General features: G+C 47.9%; 1 protein-coding gene across 5 annotated transcripts in view; it reads right to left on the bottom strand.

Moving 5' to 3' along the window:
- Positions 1-24,661, bottom strand: part of Znf621 (zinc finger protein 621) — a 77,730-nt gene that overhangs the window by 43,222 nt on the left and 9,847 nt on the right. For 2 of the 5 annotated variants that reach the window (XR_015628131.1, XR_015628132.1), the window contains exon 5: positions 23,795-24,090. The exons of the other annotated variants lie outside the window; for them this stretch is intronic. The gene's annotated coding sequence lies outside the window, so the exon portion shown is untranslated. Of the gene's footprint in view, positions 1-23,794; positions 24,091-24,661 lie in introns of those variants that run through there. 5 annotated transcript variants of the gene reach the window in all.

Here is a 24,661-nt window from a genome sequence, read left to right as displayed (position 1 = left end):
GGTGTGACTGGTGTGATGGCCTTGATGGCTGTGATGGCTGTGATGGCTGTGAAGGCGTGATGGTATGATGGTATAATGGTGTGATAGCTGTGATGGCGTGATGGCTCTGAAAGTGTGTTGACTATGATGTCATGATGGTGTAATGACATGATGGTATGATGGTGTAATGGTGTGATGGCAGTAAAGGTGTGATGGCTGTGATGGTGTGATGGCCGTGATAGTGTGATGGCTGTGATGGCATGATGGTGTAATGACATGATGGTATGATGGTGTAATGGTGTGATGGCTGTAAAGGTGTGATGGCTGTGAAGGTGTGATGGCTGTGAAGGTGTGATGGCATGATGGTATAATGGTGTGATAGTGTGATGGCGTGATGGTGTGATAGCTGTGAGTGATGGTGTGATCGCTGTGACAGTGTGAAGGGGTTATGGCTATGATGGTGTGATGGTGTGATGGCCATGATGGTGTGACAGCGTGATAGCTGTGATGGTTATGAAGGTGTGATGGCATGTTGGTGTGATGGTGTGATGGCTCTGAAAGTGTGATGGCTGTGATAGTGTGATAGCTGTGATGGCACAATGGTGTAATGACATAATGGTATGATGGTGTAATAGTATGATGGCTGTAATGGTGTGATGGCATGATGGTATGATGGTGTGGTGGCCATGATGGTGGCTTTGTGCTCCTGTTACCAGGGCTTCCCAGGGTAATGGGCTACAGTCCTAAACCATGAGCCAAAAAAAATCCTTCCTTCTTTTGTTTTGTTGTTTTTGTTTGTTGTTGTTTGTTTGTTTTTGAGGTAGGATCTTACTTTGTAGCTTCAGCTAGCCTGGAACTCACTCTGTAGATGAGGCTGGCCTTAAATTCATAGAGATCCACCCACTTCAGTCTCCTGGGTGCTGGGATTTTAAAGGCGAACTTCAGGCAAACATTCATTTCTTAAATCATTTTTGTCAGAGCAACAGGAGAAAAGTGATTTATGCAATGATATTTAAAAACATTGTTGATGACCCAAAAGGATCTTTGGTTTTGTAATTTTTTTTTTAAAGATTTATTCATTTATTATATATAAGTATACTGTAGCTGTCTTCAGATACACCAGAAGAGGGCATCAGATCTCTTTACAGATGGTTGTGAGCCACCATGTGGTTGCTGGGAATTGAACTCATGACCTCTGGAAGAGCAGTCGGGTGCTCTTAACCGCTGAGCCATCTCTCCAGCCCCCGGTTTTGTAATTTTTTAAAAATATGACCCTCACATTATAATTTTATATCATTACAAACATGGCTGTATGCATATATGAAATGTTCAAATAAATAATAAAAAATATTATATTCAAAAAGCACTTAATGTTGAATGCCTTGTTTTTACTACATATCTATGAGGAGGAATCAGTCCGAAAATAACTCTTTATGGTCTTAGTGTGTGCATGTGCCTGCATGCATGCATGTGTGTATGTGTGTGAGTACATTCGTGCATGTGTTACATGCACACATGTATGGGGAAGAACATGTGCCAGTGCACACTTAGTGGCCAGAGGAAGATGTCAGGTGTTCTGCTGTCTTAGGGTTTCTGTTGCTGTGATAAAATACCATGACCAAACAACTTAGGGAGGAAGGGTTATTTTATCTTATACTTACAGGTCAATCGACTGAGGAAGTCTGGGCAGAACCGAAGTGGGGTAGGACCCTGAAGGCAGGAGCTGATGCAGAGAATGTGGAGGGGGCTGCTTACTGGCTTGCTCCCCATAGCTTGCTCAACCTGTTTTCTTATACAACCCAGAGCCACATGCCCAGAAGTACACAGCCTACAACAATAGTTCTCAACCTGTGGCTCGTGACCCCTTCACAGGAAAACACAGATATTTACATTACAATTCATAACAGTAGCAAAATTGAAATTATGAAGTGGCAATGAAAACAATTTCATGTTACATGAGGAACTGTATTAAAGGTTTGCAACATCAGGAAGGTTGATGACTGCTGGCATACAGTGAGCTGGTCTCTTCCACATCAATCATCAATCAAGAATGTACACCCCAGGCCAGTCTAGTGGGGCCATTTTATCAACTGAGGTTCCCTTTAGAAAGGCGACACTGGTTTATGTTAAGGTGACAAAGTCAGCCAGCAAACCCGCTCTACCACACCATATTCCCTTGAGTTGGGGGTTTCTCACTGAACCTGGAGCTGAGCTAGAGGCCAGCCATTCCCGTAAGCCTCCTGTCTCCAACCCACGTGATGCTAGGTTATGGGTCATTTCATCACTGATGTTGATGGAAACAGCCACCAATCCTAAGGCAGCAGACATCAGAAGCTGGTGATGTGCAGTGGGTACAAGATGGGGCTTTCAGACCAGTTTTCCTAGTTATGGGTTGAGAACCAAGGGATCCTTGACTTAGCAACATGTTCTCAGCCAATTACCTCCCTTGTCTGTAAGATGAGAGGGCAGGGCCTGTAACTAAGGACAGGTGTGTTCTTTAAAGGAAAATAGATGTACAAACTACCTTCAGCAGTATGTGTGAGCTGGACACGGTGACTCACTTCTATAGTCCCAGCACTTGAGGAGCTGAAGCAGGAGGATGGCTGTGACTTTGAGGCTAGCCTGGGCTACATAGTGAGTTTCAGGACAGACTGGACTACAGAGAGAAAGAAAGAAAAAAGAAGTAAAGAAAAAAGAAACAAAGAAAGAAACAAAGAAAGAAACAAAGAAAGAATTGAAGAAACAAAGAAACAAAGAAAGGAGGACAGCTGGATGTGGGCACACAACTTTCATCCCAGGGAGCAGGAAGCAGAGGCAGGAAGATCCCTGGGGGTTCGACATCATCAACAAAGTGAAAGGGCCTAGTAGGTGGCACACCCTGCGTTTCATTTCTGTTATTGTGATAAAATACCCTGACAAAAAGAAGAAACATAAGGGAAAGGAGTTTGTTTTAGCTTACAATCCAAGGTCACAGTCCATCATCATAGCAACACCACAGGGCAGGGCTAGACACAGCTCATCACTGCTATGTCAAGAGCAGAGAGAAGCTGGTGCCTGCTTGCATGAGACTCAGCCAGCTTTCTCTATTCTATACAGCCCTGGCCTCCAAGTCAGAAAATGGTTCCCCACTCCCACCCACCCCCGTCTACTGCTTTGAGGCTGGGTCTTTCCCACACCAGTTAATGCAATGAAGACAACTACACACACACACACTGACAACCACAAACACACCAACAACCACACACAAATAACCACACACACACACGCACCGATAACCACAACCACACAAACACACACACAAAAACACACACACACACCAACAACCACACACACACACACACAAACCAAAGTGATCCAGACACTCCCTTATTGAGCTCTTCTCAGGAGACTAGACTGTGTTGAGTAGACAATTAAACTAACCATCACACCCAGCATTCACAGAGGCAAGAGATTCTATTAAAGATGGTTCTTGACTACAAAGGAAAGTAAAGCCAGCCTGAGCTACGTGAGACCATGGTAAAAAAAAAATGTTCAATTCCTGGGAAGGCCTAAGCCATACACACCTGTCAAATCTTTTGATGTTACTCCATGACAGTAATCCACACAGTTTCCACTCAAGAACTTACAGTTGAGTCCACCCCCCCCCCCACATACAAATCTCTTAATGGTGCTTTAAGTAGGTTTATGACAGCGATGAATTATGTTCATAGCTATCCTTAGCTATGTACAGCCAACAGACAGCAGAATGCTCACACTCCGCCCACAGGCTGCACAGTGCTCACACTCCTCCCACAGGCTGCACGGTGCTCCCACATGGCCCAGAGGTTGCACAGTCCTCATACTCTGCCCACAGGCTGCACGGTGCTCACACTCCTCCCACAGGCTGCACAGTGCTCACACTCTGCCCAGAGGCTGCACAGTGCTCACACTCCGCCCACAGGTTGCACAGTGCTCACACTCTGCCCACAGGCTGCACAGTGCTCACACTCCTCCCACAGGCTGCACGGTGCTCCCACATGGCCCAGAGGTTGCACAGTCCTCATACTCTGCCCACAGGCTGCACAGTGCTCACACTCCTCCCACAGGCTGCACAGTGCTCACACTCTGCCCAGAGGCTGCACAGTGCTCACACTCCGCCCACAGGTTGCACAGTGCTCACACTCTGCCCACAGGCTGCACAGTGCTCACACTCCTCCCACAGGCTGCACGGTGCTCCCACATGGCCCAGAGGTTGCACAGTCCTCATACTCTGCCCACAGGCTGCACGGTGCTCATACTCTGCTCACAGGCTTCACAGTGTTCACACTCCTCCCACAGGCTGCACAGTGCTCATACTCTGCCCACAGGCTGCACAGTGCTCATACTCTGCCCACAGGCTGCACAGTGCTCATACTCTGCCCACAGGCTGCACAGTGCTCACACTCCTCCCACAGGCTGCACAGTGCTCATACTCTGCCCACAGGCTGCACAGTGCTCATACTCTGCCCACAGGCTGCACAGTGCTCACACTCTGCCCACAGGCTGCACAGTGCTCACATTCGGCCCAGAAGCTGCACAGTGCTCACACTCCTCCCACAGGCTGCACAGTGCTCACACTCCTCCCACAGGCTGCACAGTGTTCACACTCAGCCCACAGGCTGCACAGTGCTCACACTCAGCCCACAGGCTGCACAGTGTTCACACTCAGCCCACAGGCTGCACAGTGCTCACACCAGACCCCGTTTTGTAAGACCCTGAGAGTGAGGCTACAGCTCAGCACTCACTCCCAATTTTACCTTTTACCAGCCCCTTGAGCCCACTTTGGGCCTTGATTCTGACCTCCATCATCCTGGTTTTAATTAGCTGAGCAGTGTGTAGCTGGGTCCTTGGCGCTGGGTATAACCTCAAAGGGCTGTGTTCTTTCTCCACGAGAACTGTAATTGCAACCTTGGCTCCCCAGCCATCTCCTTTCCTTTCTTCTTTATTTCCTATTGAGAACGGGATTTAAACTGAGTACTTTGGGTTGAAGTCACACACCCGGCTCCTCTTCTCTAAATTGAAAGACATCTCCCTTGTGGGCTTGTTTCCAAAATTAAAGGACGCCCGCACCATATTTCGTTCAGTTTCTCTCCGCTTCTCCATCCGGGGCTCCCGTCTAGGATGAGTGGATGCACAGGAAGGAGAGGTGTACCCATGTCCTCTGGGATCAAAATCTGCCGCCATCTCTCCACCCTAGCTCAGCCCCGAGTCAGGTGCCCTGGATCCTAATGTGAAACCAGCCTGCCTCTGAGCATTTGAAAAGGCAGAATCCTCGCTCTCCCACAGCAGGTCCCAGCCCCGTGTACAGCAAGGGCACAGAGCAATTACCTCCCTCCTCCACAGGAATCAGGCTTCTCCATCGGGACCCGCTCTAAACCGGTGGATATTCGAAGGGCTGGAGAGATGGCTCCATGAGGGAAAATGTTGGAAGCACAAGCAGGAGGTCCTGGGTTTAGATCCCCAACACCCACACAAAAGCCAGGCATACATAACAACTGTGTCAACTGTGTCGGCAATGCCAGCAAAGGTCAGGGCTCCCTGGCCACGCAGCCGAGCTGAAATGTGAGCTCCAGAGTCAGTGAGAGCCTGCCGCAAAACATACAGTAGAGAGCTTCCGCAGCTAAAGCCACTCAGCAGCTGTTGCTGCAGAGGACCTGAGTTCCGTTTCCAGTATCCAAATTAAGGAGGCTCACAATCGCCTCTAACTCCGGCTCCAGGATCCAAGGTTCTCGTCTGAATTTCACAGGTAGCCTCACTTCCTGCACACATGCGCATGCGCACAAGCACATATACACATAATTCTAAAAACTAGTAAAAAAAATAATCTTAAAACAAAAATAGCTCTCCTCTTCAAGATGCAATAAACGCTTTGCTGCAGAAGGAAAAAAACAAAAATAACAATAAAAAAACAAAAAGGCAAAGTATAAATGATACTCAAAGTCATCCTCTGACCAATTCATCTGAACACAAGTGCATACACAAACACTACACATAGACCAGCAGTTCTCAACCTGCAGGTGATGACCCCACTTTGGCGGGGCTGGGGGTGGTGGTTTCAAATAACCCTTTCACAGGGGTCGCCTCATGGCCATCGAAAAACACATATATTTACCTTACAATTCATAACAGTAGCAAAATTACTGAAGTAGCAACGGAATAATTTTTTGGCTGGGGTCACCACAACACGAGGAACCGTGTTAAAGGAAGGTTGAGAACCACTGCCTTAGACCTTTCAAAAGGTACTCACGGCACTCATCTCCAGACGCAGGAGGACACTGTCAATCACAGACCGGACAGAGAGAAAACCCCTCGGACTATGTGCAGAATGCTGTGACCGCAGAGCCCCCTGAACTCAGCTGCTGGAGGCACCCATGAGGAACGCTGAAGTCAGAGTAGAACACCACCCCATCACCCTCAGCGGCTGTCTGTCCTCTGTCAGGGTCCTCACTTGGGAGTCAGTGAACATCAGTGGTACACGGTGCAGAGCACTCAGGCTTCCCAGGGCACACAGAGCCTCCCCTTCTAGACCCAAAACCCAAGTATAAACCCTGGTAGGTTAAATGACAGAAAATGGCCCCGAACATCCTAAGTCCTTGTTACCATCCTTGCTGGGTTTGCCCTGAACCAAGTCAGACTCTGAGCCCAGGTATAAATAGTAATTAGTGATGATGTAAATCTTTGGGGGTCCCCAGTCACAAAAATCCTCTGAGTGTTTGTGGCAGGGCAAATGTACTTCTTACCCCTGATCCTTCACACACACACACACACACACACACACACACACACACACACAGATCTCACCTCAAGCCAGTCCCTTCCCCTTCCCCTCCCCCCCATTTCCCCCTTCCCCTACCACCACCACCTCAAGAGGATGCCTGGACAGATGAGGGGAGACAGCACACACACATCTTCTGGTAGACGTTTGCTTGGGGTGATAAATATCTCCGGTTTTTATTGCGAATGAGATCTTTCTTTTCCATTATTTTTTCTAAGCGGTTACTGTTGGACATAGGAAAGGTATTGATCTTTTCACATTTATTTTGTAGCTGGTTGCCTTACTGAACTCTCATTATTTCTAATAGTTTTTCACTTTAAATTTCCCAAAGGGAGGGGGGAGATTTAAGCAGCACGACAAGCTTAACAAAATTACACAGAATCCGCCGTCATGACTGTCTATGTTCTGCGTAAGTGTGGAAAGTTGGGTCGAGAACACGCTTGCTATACCTGTGAACCCTATTTCTACCCACCCCAGGATCTCAGCATCCTGCTTGCTCACTGCACCCCTGGACATGGCTTCCCACTGCACCCCTGGACATGGCTTCCCATGCACCCCTGGAGATTGCTTCCCACTGTACCTCTGGGAGATGGTTTCCTACTGCACCGTTGTAGATGGCTTCTCTCCAGTGCAGTAAAGACAGCTGTGGAACCAGACTCAAAGGAGTCCCCTGGGGGTGCAAGGCTGATACCCAGCCTTGTTGGATGGCTGAGTGCCCATCTGGGAAAAGCCCAGAGCAGGAGTCTTCTAAACCTGACTCTACCTGTCACTCTGACCTCCCCTCTTACTATCTCAATTACCCTAATCTACAGGTGACTCCACTTGATGAGCAGTTCTTAATTTGTGAGTCATGACCCCTTTGGGAGTCAAATGACCCTTTCATAGGGGTCGTAACAGTAGCAAGATTACAGTTATGAAGTAGCATCTCGAGTCTATTCTGCAAGCATCCCTTAGCCTGAGCATCTACTGTGTGCAGTGTGGGGATGCGAGAACACACGAGGTCTGCTGACCTCAACTGTGTTCAGAGGAGCAGCATTCTGCCGCGGCAGTAGTGACTGCAGAGGGTCCCGACTGGTCAGAGGCTGAGAGCAGAAGTGACCACGAGTGCTCAGCCCTAAGCAGGACATATTTATAAACCCAAACGCAAAGATTCAGGGCACACCATAGAAGAGGATGGGGGAGAGAAACGGAAGTGCCGCCTTCACCATGCTGAGACTGTTGTGCCCACAAGTTCACTGTAGCTATGGCTAACTGCACAAGAGCAAGCCAACCAGGCTGGAGAGATGGCTCAGGGGTTAAGAACACTGACTGTGATTCCAGAGGTCCTGAGTTCAATTCCCAGCAACCACATGGTGGCTCACAACCATCTGTAATGGAGATCTGATGCCCTCTTCTGCTGTGTCAGTGACAGAGTACCTGTATACATTAAATAAATAAATGAGGTGGTGAAAAGTCAAGTAGCTCTTTAAAAAAAGAGCAAGCCAACTAAAATTCCAGTGTGGATAGAGGAGAAGCTAATGAGGACCTACCCCTGACTGGGGCGCGGGGCTATTTGTGGGTTACACAGGCAACACTAACTGTACGTGGTGAGGAGGAAGAAGGTGGAAATGCAATCCAAAGGTGGATATGGGAGGGATTCGGAGGGAGTTCACAGCAGAGAGTGGGGCTGTACATGATCACATTTAATTATATTACAAATGAAATGATCAAAGAACTACCACAATAAACCACAAAAAGTCTAATCCTTTCCTCAGATGACCTCCAAGAGCAGGACATTCTCACATATCTGCATCACTCTGTCAGCACCTTGAGCCTTGGCACTCTTGGCTGCCCACTTCGCTACTAACTCAGGCTTCCATACCAAAGGCTCTGCCCAGACACCTCTGTGACAGTTACTATTGACTGTCAACTCGATTGAATATAAGACAGTGGTTCTCGACCTCCTTAATGCTGTGACCCTTTTACACGGTCCCTCATGTTTTGTTGACCCCCCAACTATAAAATTATTTCATTGCTACTTCATAACTGTAATCTTGGTACTGTTATGACCCCTGTGAAAGGGTCATTTGACTCCCCAAAGGGGTCATGACTCACAGATTGAGAACTGCTGACCTAAGGGATCACCTGTAGTTTATAGATTAGGGTAATGAGGTAATAAGACCAACTCCGAATAACGACACCACACTTTATGGATTGGATGGAATCCTGTGCTGAAGATGAGGGAGAAAGTGAGCTGGGCTCCAGCATCCATCTCTCTCTGCTTCCGGACAGCCATGTACTGGGACAGCCACCTCTGCTCCTGCCATCATGGTGAGCTGTGTTGCTTCCTCCTGTAAGTTCCTTCCTCTCAGGTGTTTTGTCACAGCAACTAGAAAAGGAAACAATGTGTCTTCTGACCCCAAGTGCAAGTTTGTCACAGCAACTAGAAAAGGAGACAATGTATTTATCTTCTGATGCTACATGCAGGTATATGCTACCGCCCCCTGCTTTCACCCTCTATACTTGCTTCTCCTTAGGGGGACAACCCTTGGGCTCCTACAGCAACTTTCAAACCTGTGGAGACTGGAAATGTGTCCCTTCAAGGTCACTCTTGGGACTGGAGAGATGGTTCAGCGATCTATCTGCTGCTCTTCCAAAGGTCCTGAGTTCAATTCCCAGCAACCACATGGTGGCTCACAACCATCTGTAATGGGGATCTGATGCCCTCTTCTGGTGTTCTAGTGGTGTCTGAAGACAGCTACAGTGTACTCATATATATTAAATAAATAAATAAATCTTTTTTAAGAAGTTTTTTAAAACAGCCACTCTTAGCCACATGTGGTACACCATTATAGCTGGTAAAAACAGGCCTCTGCTAGAGCACAAGGAAAATCATAGTGAGTTCATGTGGATGGTCCAAACCAGCCCCACATCCCTACACAGGTGATTAAAACAAAAAGCACATTCTTATAATAGTTCTACGTGTTTCAAAGAAATCAAAATTCCAGAATTTTCAAAATTGTCACTACATTTCTCCCCTTCTCTTTTAACCCATTAGTTGTGCTGTGTGTTGGGAAATTATCAATAGGCATTTTCAGTGAAATAAGAGCTTTTTGGGAGATTTATCAGGAGGCCTCTCCTTCTCTTTCTGCTGGAGTAGCTTTGCTTTTGCTGTGGGGAGACGCAGCAGCTGAGCAACCCTGTCAGCTGTGTTAAACTGCACCTCTCTTCTTGCATAGGCCATAATTTTAATTTCTCCTGTGAAATCTTCATCTATAACTCCTGGATACACAATGAATCCTTAAAGGAGTCAGTTCACTCACTCCTTCCCATGATCATCCCTACTGTCCCTGAGGGAAAGGACCATAAACCCCAGTAGTTACATCATAACACAGTTTTGGGAGGACAGAGTAAGATGTTTGTCTGTGGCCAAATCTGGAGCAGCACTGCCTGAAGTAGTGGTCATCACATCTCCAATACCTAACTTAGGTTTCTCTGCCTCCTTGTTATTTCCTGGATGACAAGAGACAAACGGCTCCTACTTTTTGCTGTAGGGCCTCAAGCTAGGCCCCCATCTCATTTCCAGATGACAAGAAATTGCCCTGAATCTCTTTTGGATCTGCATTCCTGAACCCAGCAGTGGCCTTTGCTGCATCACATAGATACCCCAGGAAGCTTAAGCATTCTTTGAAATTTAGGAAAACCATTGCCTCTAGAAATGGTTTGCTCATTTTCTTGGTGCCAAGTACAGTATTTCCTTAAGTTAATGCACCAGCATTTTGAGACATGAAGCTTTTGGTTTGGTCACAGCCCCTTTACAAATGACTGTATTTCTTGCAATTGAAGCACCAGACATTTTGGTATCTGAGACCTCTAACTATAGCTTGACCTATTATATTCACAAATGTACTGGTTTGAGTAGGTTAGGCCCCTCATGTGTTTGAATGCTTGGACCACAGGGAGTGACACTATTAGGAGGTGTGTTCTTGTTAGAATAAGTGTGGCCTTGTTGGAGGAAGTGTATCACTGTGGTGTGGGCTTTGAGGCCTTTTGCTCAAACTCTGCCCAGTGCAAAAGAGGGAGTCTCTTTCCTGGCTGCCTTGAGATCTAGATGTAGAACTCTCAGTTCCTTGTTTAGCACCATGTCTGCCTGCACACTGCCATGCTTCCTGCCATGACGATAATGGACTGAAACTCTGAAACTACAAGCTGGCCCCAACTAAATGTTTGCCTTTATAAGAGTTCCCTTGGTCACGGCATCTCTTCACAATACTAAAACCCTAACTGAGATGGCATGGGAACACATTAGAACCGATATTGGTCATATCCACTTGTCCGTAGGTACTGTTCCCACCTGTAATGGTCTAATAACATTTTTACATTTGGTATTTGTATTTCCATATGCCAAGGTCTCTATTAACACCCTTCTTACACCAGGGTCTGATACAGCTTTGGTCACAGTTGAGACTAATCTTTGTTAAAAAAAAAAAAATCAGTGAAGGCATTTCCAGAGCCTTGTGTAATCTTTATATATGAAGTGGACTTTTTCCCAGACTCCTCAACTTTATGCCAAGCTTAAAGCCACTAACGGACATTGTTCTATAGAAGTGTCATCAAACTGAATCCAGTTTTATAAATTAGAGTGTTGCCCTTCACCCAGCAACTGGTCTTTTAACGGTATCAATTTCCCTCTGTTTCACCGTTCGGTGTTCATGACTTCTTCCCTCCACCAGGTTAGCCACTGCAATTCCAGATCAGCATCTCGTACAGCTGTTACCAACCCCTCCCAGTCTTGAGGAATAATTCTACTTAGTGTAGCCCAGTTATTTAGAATTTGTTTCAACATAAGGAGAATGCACTCCATATGAAATCATGACCTCTTTAGATCTATCATTTGTGTAGGACACCATCCTATCTCGTCATAACCTTTGTTCCACACCATTAGCAAGCATATGATATATATATATACTGGAAAGCTGATGGTGATCTAGTAACCCTGGGCCACCCCTCCACCCACTCTGGCAGTGCAGTTAGCTCTAGATTAACCCTTTCTTTCAAAACAGGCTATTTCATCAGATTGTTCTCTTGCTTTTTCAGCTTTTCTCTGTCTGACCTGGCTGCCCTCTGCCAGTTTCCATTCCACTTACCTCCTGTGGGAAACTCCTGCTTTCAGTCACCAGGACTCTTTTGTTCCCTTTTCCCTCCCCGAGCTCCTCACCTCCCCATCCCTTCCCCCTCCACGAACAAACTCTCCAGTTGCCTCCCCAACTCTGAAACTCATTCAGAAGTGAGAGAGTAGTGCAACCCCCTTCTTTTTCCCCCTCAGCCATTGTGTGTGTGTTTGTTTGTTTCTCAGGGCCTCCATTTCTACCCGCAATTTTTCTAACTGCTCAAACATTCCACTAACTTTTTTTAAATAGGATATATGAAGAAGAAAAAGAAAAAGAAACCCAGAAAATCCATTTTGGAAGCAAAACAAGAGCTATCCCAGCAGTATCAGCTGTAAGACATTTTTTGCTGGTGTCTTTAAAAAAAAAAAAAAGAAAAATCCAGGCCTTCACCCCTGCCATTTTCTCTACAGCATTTGAAGTCAAATTTCCCATTTTTATCCTTAACTTTTGAGCCCCACATTGAGACGACACTTGTAACTGGCAAAACCAACCATTCGTCTGTTAGAGCATGAGGCAAATCCTAGTTGCTGCAGACCGTCCAAAGCAGCCCCACATCCTTTCACCTGGGAGTAAAAAAAAAAAAAAAAAATTCACATTATTATACTATATCTGCGTTTTCAAAGAAACCAAAATTTCAGATTTCCAAAAATACTCACATCTCATCCACCTTTGAGCTGTAGCACTGCATCCCCCTAAAGAGTCAGGGTGAAGCCTGCAGAACTGTGGCTCAGCCCTCACGCTGGCCTTCCCGATACCCACATCAACATCCTAGGGAGCAGCTCCTCAGCTTCACATTACACAAAGGCCTGGAGAGATGGCTCCGCAAGCTCATAAATGCAATCCCCAGAATGCATTAAAAAAATAAAAAAATTTTTAAAAAAAGAGCCAGGCGTGATGGTTCTTGCAATCTATCTGCTGGAAAGGCAGAATAGCGGGTTTCTAGGCTCCATGGCCTATCAGGCTGACCCAATTGGTGATCCCAGGTCGCAGTGAATGATCCTGTCTTAGATAAACAGCAGGTAGACCATTCTGAGGAATGACACTTGGGTTTGTCCTCTGATCATACACACACACACACACACACACACACACACACACACACACACAGAGAGAGAGAGAGAGAGAGAGAGAGAGAGAGAGAGAGAGAGAGGCCCTGCTCTACTGCTGTCCTTCCCACATCTGTCAGGGAACAACTAGAAAGTCTCTGAGAAGAGGATGCCAATGATACTACGGACTGAGCTACATCCCACCAATCCCATACGCTGGCTTACTCCACTGAGACAGTGCCTATTGGGGGAGGGGGGTAATTAAAGCTAAACAAAGCCCTGGAGGAGGGTGTTCGTGTCCTATAGAAAGGCAATTGAAAACTTTTGTTTCTCTTTTCTCGTCCACACAAAAAGGGTCACAAAAGGGCACAAGAAAATGGAGGCTAGGGGCTGGAGAGATGGCTCAGTGGTCAAGAGCACTGACTGCTCTTCCAGAGGTCCTGAGTTCAATTCCCAGCAGCCACATGGTGGCTCACAACCATCTGTAATGGGATCTGATGCCCTCCTCTGGTGTGTCTGAAGACAGCCACAGTGTACTTATATATAATAAATAAATAAATAAATCTTTAAAAAGAAATTCTTTTGGGGTCAGGAGTCTTCTGACCTTGGCTACAGATCCTCTAACAGAAGGGAGTTCGGCAGATCTCAGATCCTCTGGAGATCAGAAAGCAAGAACAATCGCGCGGGATAGGAAGGACTCACTGGCCCAGTGTCTCCTGGAACTGCAGATGGAGATCACACTCCACCATCCAGAACTGAAGCCCAAATGGAGGGGAGCAGAGCTGGAACCCAATAAGTACTGGGAAGAGTGAAGTGCTATCCCCCGGTGTTGAGGAAGGACAAAAGACAGGGGAAAGTCAGGCAGGGCTGACACAGCCACCTGCACTTCCACCTGAAGACCAGCTCATTCTATAGACCTGGCTGTTTTCAGGCAAAACAGGAAATGGGGTTGGGAGAAGGTTGGGGATGTTGGGGGGGGGGGGGATTCAGCTGCTCAAGATCAAGGTGAGAGGCTTAGGGAGGAGCAGTTAGCGCTGAGCTCCGGGGCACCAGTGAGCGGGCCCCTCCCGCCCATCGGCACTAGCTACAGAGCTCACCTGCACAGGTGGGACTCTCTTCGTGTCCACACAGGCCTTTGCCTTGGATAGGAAGCTCCGCGTCTGTTTTGGGCCACCAGCTGCACAGAGTCGTGGTTTTCCATTCACAGGCAAGATAGGAAAGGAGAAAGGAAACAGTTAACAGTTGCTGGTACCTTTGACACCCCACGCACACACACCTCTCCGTGGCCACAGGCCACTAGAGTCAGAGCGTGTCACTTCTTACAGAAGCAGTGAATAGGAACAGTAGTTACAGGTGGTGACCCTCCTTAAGGCTTCCCTCCCAACCCCAGGGTTTCTTCCCTCAAAAGCCTGGGGCCACCCAGCAATACAATCTTGCAGCCATAGCTTCACCTTTAAAAAAAAATATTGGATATTTTATGTATTTACATTTTAAATGTTAGCTTCACCTTTCAAAGAAAGATATTTAAAGATGTAAAAGCAGGGGACAGGGGCGGCTCCGGCCTTAGCAGAATGATTTCTTTTCGTGGGGGGCGGGGAGGAGTGGTCTTCCTCGGTTCCACCACCCAGAAAACCCCAGCAACTGAAAACTGGTTTTGGATTTTAGATTTTTCTAATTTCAGACCAACGAGATTGCGTGTTTACAGTCATCTCAAGTCAAATCAAATCTAAACATTGGGAGTTATTGTAGATTCGTGGGGTGAAGAAGTGGGGGGTGGGAGGGAGCTTTGAGTCACATGACTTGTATGTGGCAGAAACTTAATGAGAAACACACCACATTCCCAGAACCGTCTTTCTAGTCTGGGCTCCCGCAGAGATAAAAGGTCACAAGAAGAGAAGGAGGGAGCCGACAGGAGCCTGTGGAGCCGGGAGGCGCTGTTTGACTGAAAAGTAGGCCCAAATTTCATCCGAGCTGCTATCGGCCGATAGTCTAACTGATTATTTTCTTTGAATGCCAGATGTGAAGAGCCTTCATAAAGGAACCTCAAACATCATCCATTTAAAAACAAATCGACCCAAGCAGCATGCATCGTGGCACAAAAGGCAACTTTGCAATTCCAGACTGTAGTGAAAGCCGAGCAGCCAGACTAGGGGGCCTGGCTGAGCCCGTGCATCCCACTGCTGCCCCCTGCAGGCCGCGAGCCACAGAGCAGCTGAGAGAAAAGGGGCGGCTCGGCCTGGGTGAGCCGATGCAGGGGGACGAGGGGGCAGGCAGGGCGGGGAAAGGCTTTGAAGATGGCTGGAGAGTTCTGGGTAGGGCATCTCAGAAGGCAAAGAGGTCTGCATGCGCACAGCCTCATACGATCATTCACTCTGCAAGGCGGAGACCCCAACCGCTTTCCCAGAAGAGAAATTGCACAGGTCTGTGAACTGAGGGTCGTTATCCTGAAGCTGGCTTATCCAGCCCTCCTCCACACATCCGTGACTCTTCCATGGGCCTGTGCCCAAGGATCCCCATCCCAAAGCTCCTGGGTCCAGGCTAAGGCCAACACACCCAGGAGGATGTGACCCCATGCCCCAGTCGTGTGCATGCAACCTAGACTGAGGACACTAACCCCTCCCCCACACACTGTACTCCTGGAGGCAGGCTTCATCCTTAACACATCTTAAACTGCCAAGACAGAGTTCAAAAGGACTTGCAGAGCTAAGAATATCGGAGGCACCTCTGGTCCCCAGCGTCCTGCTGGTCCTGTATTCACACACACACACACACACACACACACACACACACACACACACACACACACACACATACACACACACACACGCGCGCGCATTCACGCACTCGCCTCCCTCGCTGTTCGTGTCTGCACCCAAGGACTGACTGTATACACAATAGCAGTATGACTCGTGGATGCACTACAAGTCACTATCAGTCACTGGGGGCCAGGGACCTCTAGGGCTGGGCCTAGTCAGGCCCTTCGAAGTGAAGGTTGTGAAGTTAGTGTGAGGCCCGGGGCAGCCAGGCCCTCCGCTCTGTGCTCTCAGGTTCTGCTTCCAGAGACGCTTTCGATGCCGTTGGTCTAAGATTTGAGTCTTTCTTCCTTTGCTGAGAACTCCCTAAGGTGCCCACTCATCTCCACCCCTCATCTCTCACCATGACTCCTGGTCCAGTGAACTGGGAGTCGGCCTGCTCCCTCCCACTTCAAGCCCTTTGCCCCAGCTTCTCCCACCATCTGTGCTTCCTCTGTGGCTATCTGACCTGTCAGTCAAGTCCTTCTCCACTCAACGTTCCTCCCTTCCTCTATGCCCCACCCCTGCATTCCTCCAGAGCCCACTGGCCTAGTCACTTCACCGCTGGCCACCTTCCTGTCCTCGGCGCTCCTGGAAAGTAGTCAGCAACTATTTGGCCACTGCTTCGCTAATGAGTTGGCATGTACAAATAATTCCCAGTGGTCTGGGACTGTTCATGAGACCCCACCTGTGTGACATTTCCTTTAGTACCACCTCTTTCTTAGAGACAGAGGCTATTTTTGCCCAGTGTTAGTTGGCCATAATGACCTGTGGCCAGTCCAGGGAGGAGGCAAGGCGAGCGATTCCACAGGTTTTCTCAGTCACTAGGGAAAACCCTCCTGTTTCCAGTCAGTGCCGGCATCTGAGCACCACCTAGTGGCAGGTCTTGGTCATGGCAGTCACCTGTGCAGACCCTTCCACAGCCTTTTAGGATAATATGAACGCTTGTGAAGAACATAGTTCATCTGTGGGCGCCCCACCCCTACCCCGATCCTTTGCAATGTGGTCTATAGAACCTTACCTGAGCTGCTCCCTTAGGTGCATCTGTATATCCTGATCGCAACGACCTTGCTAACTGTTGTTAAATGATTTAAACTGTTAATGGTTTAAACTGGTGTTTAAATGGTTTACCTGACCAGGCTGATCTGGGGTATCTCTCTAGCTTCCCCCCTTTAAAGCCAGAAGGAATCTACGACGCGCCAAAGGCAAAGTGTAAAGAAATGTGCACAGCCGTCCAAAGACCTGAGTTCTAATGCCTCTAGCTTCGCCCAAGAATGAGGTGGGCTTGGGCAAGCCATAGGAGAATGGCAACTGTCCCTGCCTGTGGCACTAGAAGTCTCCGTCTTTGATGCTGCATCGTGGTGTGGCGAATTTGCTAAGAGAGTTCAATTACTCCTCCTCGGGCAGAAGCCTTCCTCAGCCTGCCATCGAACTGAACAGCGACACCCCCCCCCGCCCCCATCCAGATTCCTTGTTCTTGTGAGTCCTTGACCTGTGTGTCCTACACCGGGTCCTGTATACCCTCCATGTTGACTCCTTCAAATACAAACTGAGGAAAGGACCCCTCCAGCGTCAGCAACATACACTTCCGTTTTCTCCGCAGCCCTGCCTGCCTCGGCTTTGCTGCCCTCCTGTGAGGTAGACACAGGACACTGCTCATTTTCAGGCTGCGCTGGAGGTACAGCATCGGGCTCTCAGGTGAACTGGCAGCTGATGCCTCTTGCCTGGGAGTGCAGAGCACAGCCTGGATTCTGGCGTCTGGAGCTGGGCGATGCTGCCCCTCTGCTTCTCAGGGCCTCCTGGGAAACCCAGATGCAACAAGAACCCCGCCCCCTCCGGACTGGGAGCTGTCCGGGTAGATCCACCGAGCTGACCCGTGCTCTCCCAGAGCTACTGCTGAAGTTCAGCCAAGCTCTGCTGCTTGGAAACCAGACCGGAGCCGCGCAGAGAAGCTGCGAATACAAACACCTATGTCAGGTTTTAATTATCGACTGTGAATAGGGCAGAAAAGATGGCTCAGTGGGTAGAGGCGCTTGCCCCCAAGCATAATGATGTGAGTTCAATCCCTGGGACCCACAGGGTGGAAGGAGAGAACCAACTCCCGAAAAATTGTCCTCTAGCCTCTTACAAGTGCAACACACACACGCGCGCGCGCACGCAAGTTTTCTTTAATTGAAAACATAAGTAGATAAATAAAAACCGTGAACAGGGGGCTGGGGATTTAGCTCAGTGGTAGAGCGCTTACCTAGGAAGCGCAAGGCCCTGGGTTCGGTCCCCTGCTCCGAAAAAAAGAACCAAAAAAAACCAAAACAAAAAACAAACAAACAAACAAACAAAAAACCCGTGAACAGTGTGTGAGCCGCACACTGAGCCTCCATCACACGTTCGTGACTGACTTTGCCCTGACTGGCATCTTCGAAATCAGCACAAGACACAAATTCTCAAGTCTTGGTTGCGGAGACCAAAGGACTGGCTGTTCAGATGTTGGAGCTGGAGAAAGGCTGTGAAAACGGCTGAGGGGAAGTGGGCAGCCCTCCACTGGGCTCCACCCTACGATAACTGCATTTGAATGAGCTGGGGCGGATCCTGAGGGTAATAATTGGCTCTCGCTTTGGGATTCTGTTGATGACTTCGGAAAATGTGCTCGGGCTTGGTTTATTCCGCTTTCGGATCTTGTACCACTTTAATGAAAATTTATTACCAGCAGCTTCCTGAACCGGAAAGGAAGAAATTGAAAATACACATCTGTGTATAAGTAAACAGGCGTGTGGAATGAATGCATTCTTTTTAGATGAGATGCCGGACTTCTGCTTATAAAAATGAATAAGGGGCCTTCAGTTTCACACATGAAAGGAAGCCCAGAGACCGTGTGTAACGGAGACTCGGCGCTAAGGGTGTGTTTGGGATAACCAGGGGCAGTCAGTATAGAAAGCATTAAGTTTAAAATCAGAAGATGCGGGCCCAAGAGATAGCCAGCAGGTTAAAACCTTCGATGTGAGAATCTAAGTTCAATCCTTAGGGCCTACAAAACAAAACAAAACAAAACAAAACAAAACAAAAAACCCAAGCCGGGCGTGGTAATGCACACCTTTAATACCAGCACTTGGGAAGCAGAGGCAGGTGGATCTCTGTGAGTTCCAGGTCAGCCTGGTCTATAAACTGAGTTCCAGGACAGCCAGGGCTACACTGAGAAACACTGCCTCAGTGGGGATGTGGGGCTTGAGGAGGAATTTAGGCCAGGTGTGGTTTCGTACATCTGTAAGCCAAGCATGCCTCCTTGGTGAGATAGAAGGCAGGGCCTGGAAAATCACCCAAAAGCTCGATGGACAGCTACCTTACGGTATTCAAGTCAGCAGCAGAAGTGACTGTCTGTAACTCTGTAGCTCCAGGGATCAGAGCCCTGAACAAAGGTACGACTTAAATCTAAATGCCAGGAAGGCATGTCCAACCTTTTGGATTGCCACATGACACTATCATCTACAAAGTTCACGCTATATTCAAGAAACCTACTGTGAATACTCCAGCTTGTTTGTTTTTAATTCCATTTTAAATAAGCTTACAGTTTTGTGTTGGGCCGAGTCCATAGCTGTGCTTGGCTCTGTGCAGCCATTGGACTGTGGGTTGGACACACTGCACATTGCTTTACCCCTTCATGGTAGCCGCTGCTTCACCCCTAGGAGCGATTGATTCCTTTGACCAGTGAGAGTGGGAAGGAGGGATAGGCCACTCAAGGGCGAGTTTCCAGGGCGGGTGCAAGTACACACATTCTCTGCCTTCCCACTGTGGCCAGTAACACTCCAAGTGGTGGTATCCCATGGCCAGAGTTCCCTCATGGAAGCAAGTTTTGCCCAAATCGAAACACACATGTAAGAAATAAACACCAGTTATTTTAATCACCACAATATGGTGGACTGTTAGTCCAGCATCCCCCAATCCACCTCCACTGCTGAGTCTGTAAGCGCCAATATACACTTAGAACGGTCAGGATGTAAAGTGAAGAAAAAAAGAAAAACAAATCAATCTGGGTACCAAGGGGCAAAAATGAATGAACAGCACAGGGTTGGAGAGATGCTCAGTCGTTCAGAGTGTTTGATCCTGAGTTCAGGCCCCAGAACCCATCAGTGGCAGCTCACACCTACTGTGACTCCGGCTCTCTCTAGAATGAGATCTGACACCCCATTCTGGCCTCCTTAGGCACCTGCACACACATGACTAGCGGGCATGCACATGTGTGTGCATACATGACTTAATAAAGGAATCTTAGGAGAATGAAACCTGTGCACTCCTGTTTTATTTCCCTGTAGCAAGCGCAGCCGACTGCGTGAGTCAGCGAAAATAATGAATGACTCCCCTGCGGGCAGCGCACATCCGCCCTGTCCTCTACCCCTCTTTTGTATCTCACATATAATACTATGTTGACATGTTGATCATTCCATGAATTTCCCTCAAGACAAGAATCCTGCCTTTTCATCTATATTTCTCGAATTACAAGGGTAACAAGGACACACAATTAAACCAACAAACAAGACGTAATTCTCTTGGAAGCAAAACAAAACTCTGAACAGGTTGTACAACTGGTTCAAACAGGTTTATCCCTCATTAGTCATCAAGTGAATGCAAATTAAAAACCAGGGTTGAGATACAGTTCCAGCAATCAGAAAAAGTCAAAAGGACTGGGAACAACGGAGCTGCTCTCTGGTTGGATCTGAGGCCGCTCAATAGGAGGGAGTCCTGGCCTGGTGTGGTGGCCTAGTCTACAGCCAGGGATTCCACAGCCTCACAAGCCTTGGAGGGGAACCGCCCACTATTGTTTTACTAAACTGCATGGCCTTCTAAATGTTTGTTTTATACTCTAAACGGAGGGACACTGCCTCAGCCTTGGCCAGAAGCTTCTCTGTGCTGTGCTTAGCACTTAATACAAAGACTCAGAGCTGATAATGCTGTGGGCTAGCCCTAAATGGGACTCTCCATCAACCCCTGGAGGAGGAGGCACAAAGAGTGCTGGAGCTGCCTGGTGTGGTGGTGTACTGCCCAGCCCTGGGGAGGCAGAGGCAAATCTGTTTCAGGCCACTCTTCTATCCAGCAAGTTCTTGGCCAGCCAGACTACATGGTGATAGTCTGCCTCAAAATAAAATAAAATTGAATAAGATAAAATAAAAAGGAATGTAAAGGCTGCACGATGGAGAGGAGGGCCGGGAGAGGGCTGGGAGGAGGGCCAGGAGGAAGAGGACTAAGAGGAGGGTCCTCTGGACTTGACACTGCACCCATGAGCACACTACAGCTGTGGCTATCGACCAACAGCAAGCCAAGATGATCAGTGGACACTCCACTGGGCAGCACCAGTTAGCCTCAGTAGACTGAGGGGCAGGGAGGACAAAGAGAGAAGACAGACACAGAGACAGACACCAGACACACAGAGAAAAGGTTGGAAAAAACAGTGGGAGGGGATGCATTGGGGTGCCCAGGGATGAATAGAGGAGTGGAGAGGAGAGTTAGGGGTGTATATGACCAAGATACATTGTTTACATGTGTATAGTTTTTGAAGAAGTAAAAGATACTCTATTTAAAAAAAAAAAAAAAAAAGACCAGAGATGGGGGCTGGTGAACCAGGGCAACCTTCACATCCCCAGAGGGAATGTGAGAATGTTTAGTCACTGAGCACATGGAAAAGTATACTCACCACGCCATCCCACCATTCCACCCTTAAACCTTAGACCTTTATCTAAGAGGAATGAAATCCCTTGCCCCTGTATCCATGCTGGACCACTACCGGTTCTATCACAGCGCATTGCAAAGCTAAGCTAAGCATCTGCTGTTTCACAGTTCTCTCAGGGTAGGGCATGGGTGGAGCCCAGATGAAGCCTCTGTTTCAGAATGTCCCATAAGACCTCTGTGATGGTTAGCTCTGGCAATGTGACACAACCTGGAATCACCTGAGAAGAGAGTATCAAAGAGGTACTGTCCACAGCCGGTTGGTCTGTGAGCATGTCTGTGTGGGACTGTTGTAACTGAGTTAAGTGATGAGAAAAGATGCAGCCCTCAGTGGGTGGCACCATTCCCTAGGCAGGTGATCCTGGACTGTTTGAGAGTAGAAAACTGGACTAAGCACAGCAAACAACACATTCATTTCTCTCTGCTCTTAGACATGGCTGTTTTGTGATCAACCATTTGGAGTTCCTGTCTTGACTACCCCACAATGATAGAATTGTGAGCAGGAAGTAAACCCTTTCTCCCTTAAGTTCATTTTTGTCTGGACACTTTATAACTGGAACAGAAACAATATTAGGACAACCTCCATCAGCACTGAGGGAGTGAGGAGGGACTCATTGAAGACCAGCTAGGGAAGAAACCTTTCCCAGACTCACAGGATACTGTTGGGATTTGCTTTCCTGAAGAGTTTCAACAGAGGGTCTCAGTTTCTCTCTAGCTATTGCCTAAAGTTCACCCAGTTCCATGCCATGTGGGCCTCTCCGCAGGGTGGTTTATTTCATCAAAAACTGTAGCAGTCCATGATGTTGGCTAACAAAACAGGAGAAACAATGTAGCCCACTTGTTCTGCCCGCTGGATACATGCAATACCCACAGCGGCCACAAGAGGGCAAAGACTTTCCCAGGAACTAGAGTTACAATGCTGTCCTCTGGGAAATCAAACCAGAGTCTGATGCAGAAGCAGCCACTGCTTAACTGAACCATCTCCCCAGCCCCCGTAGAGGACTTTTAAATTGTTTGGGATTTTGGTTGTGTTCATTTGCTTTCTGTGGAAACTATTTGGTGCAGGCATCAGGCAGAACCATTTTGATGTAAAGTTTTTCATTTCTGAAGAGACAGGGACAGGATGCTACTCATAATGATACAGGGAAAATGTCAGGGGTGTAGAACATTCAGGAAGACACTGTGCAGTGAAATTCACAGCCCTTCTGAAGATTGTTCAAAGTTAATAATCCAGTCCAAGAGGAGGACTTTGCTCAAAGATGGCTTTGGAACTTTGAGGTATGGGTCAGAGACATGGCTCAGTAGAAATCAGGGCTTTCCTCTAAGCCTGACAGCCTGAGTTCAGTCTGCTAGATCCCATAAGCTGTTCTCTCATCTCCCCATATGCGCTGCAGAATCTATACAAGTGCACATACACACATGAATGAATGAATAGGTGTAATTTGAAAGTACAAGTCTTGGGCTGGAGAGATGGCTCCGTGGTTAAGTGTGGCTTAGTCAGTAGGGAGCTGACCTAGGAGGCAGGAAGCCCTGGGGTCATCCTTTAACACCATGGAAACTGCATATCTGTAATCCCAGCACCCGAGGCAGGAGGATCAGGAGCTCTTCACAGTGAGTTTGAGAGTAGCCTGGGCTATGCGCAAAACAAGATAAAACCAAAAGGTTAACTGGTATTTGTCAGGAACTAGATGTAGAACTATCATGCCAGCACCCAAGAGACTGAGACAGGAGGATCACCCCAAGTTTGAGATCAACTCAGGATTCTGTCTCAAAAGAAACAAGAAAGCAAACAAAACAAAGGAGGAGGAGAAGGGGGAGGGGGAGGAGCTAAATACTAGCTCAACAGGAGGATCGGGAGTTCAAGGCTGCATGAAGAATTCAAGGGCAGCCTGAACTATAGGGCGCCCTGTCTCAAGGTCGGAAGAGAAGGGGCAGAGGCTGGATACTAAAGAGGTCCCTTTCTGTGAAGACTAAGAGCAAACAGAACCAGCCTCTGGAGTTAGAATTCAGAAGAGCGTCTACCTCACAGAGAAGCCATGGGAGAGCTCAGGCATTGCCCTCCCTGGGTCTTCCCAAGGGAGCATGGGTGAACTGCCTGGGGTGATGGAAATGATGCCCATCTTATTTTGGTAGCGACTCTCCTGTTAAAAGTCGTGGAGACTAGAGAAATGGCTCTGGTTAAGCAGAACACTAGCTACTCCCACACAGCAGCTCATGACCACAGGTAGCTCCATTTCTAGGGGATCTGATGCCCTCTTCTGGTCTCTAGTGGGTACTGCATGCATGCGAGCACACAAGCACACACACACAGGCACATGCACATGCACATGGATAAAAATGTTTTATTTTAAAATGGGTTTTCAATAACTCATAGAGGAAGGGAGGGTTTTCTGATCCTCAGAATGGAGGATGGCTGAAGAGTGACCCTAGTCAAGGTCACTGGGGTCTTGACAAGACATAGTGACTGAGGACTTGGCAGGATCCAACATCAGTCTGAATTTCCTCTGTCCTGGTGTTGTTTGTGGCTCAGCTTACAGACACTGGGCAGTGCTCGCCTGGTAGTTTGTCAGTCTACCGGCTAAATTGTGTGGTGATAGCTGGAGCTCTGCAGCTATTTGCTGTCAAGAATAATTTAGTAGACCTATAAAACTTGATTCAGCTTCTCTCTCGTGCTCCAAACAATGTACAGATAGATATGAATCATCTTTATTTACACCTTAGGGTGGGATTCCAAGGAAGAACAGCATATATCCGGACCATCTCCCATAAAATCACTTACTGGCGGGTTGGGGATTTAGTTCAGTGGTAGAGCGCTTGCCTAGGAAGCGCAAGGCCCTGGGTTCGATCCCCAGCTCCGAAAAAAAGAACCAAAAAAAAAAAAAATCACTTACTGTCACCAGCAATCTGGCTTAGTGTATAAAGTGGATAACTGGAATTCAATCCCCAGCACCCATGAGAAACTCAGTAACCCCAGCGCTCCTGCTATAAGATGTGAGGCAGAGGCAAGAGAACCATTCAGCTCATGTAAACAGCACAGGAGCAGAAACATGAGAGACCTTGCCTCAAAAAAAGGAGTAAGGAGAGGACTGACTCCAAAAGCTGTCCCCCAACCTCCATAAGTGTGCCATGACATGTATGTTCACACACACACACTCACTGACCTCCACATATGTGCCATGACATATATAC

This window comes from Rattus norvegicus, chromosome 8 (assembly GCF_021556685.1).
Source record: "Rattus norvegicus strain SHRSP/BbbUtx chromosome 8, alternate assembly SHRSP_T2T, whole genome shotgun sequence".
NCBI classification, from domain to species: domain Eukaryota; kingdom Metazoa; phylum Chordata; class Mammalia; order Rodentia; family Muridae; genus Rattus; species Rattus norvegicus.
The sequence above is the reverse complement of the archived record's forward strand: the minus strand, read 5'-3'. Positions and strand labels throughout refer to the sequence as shown.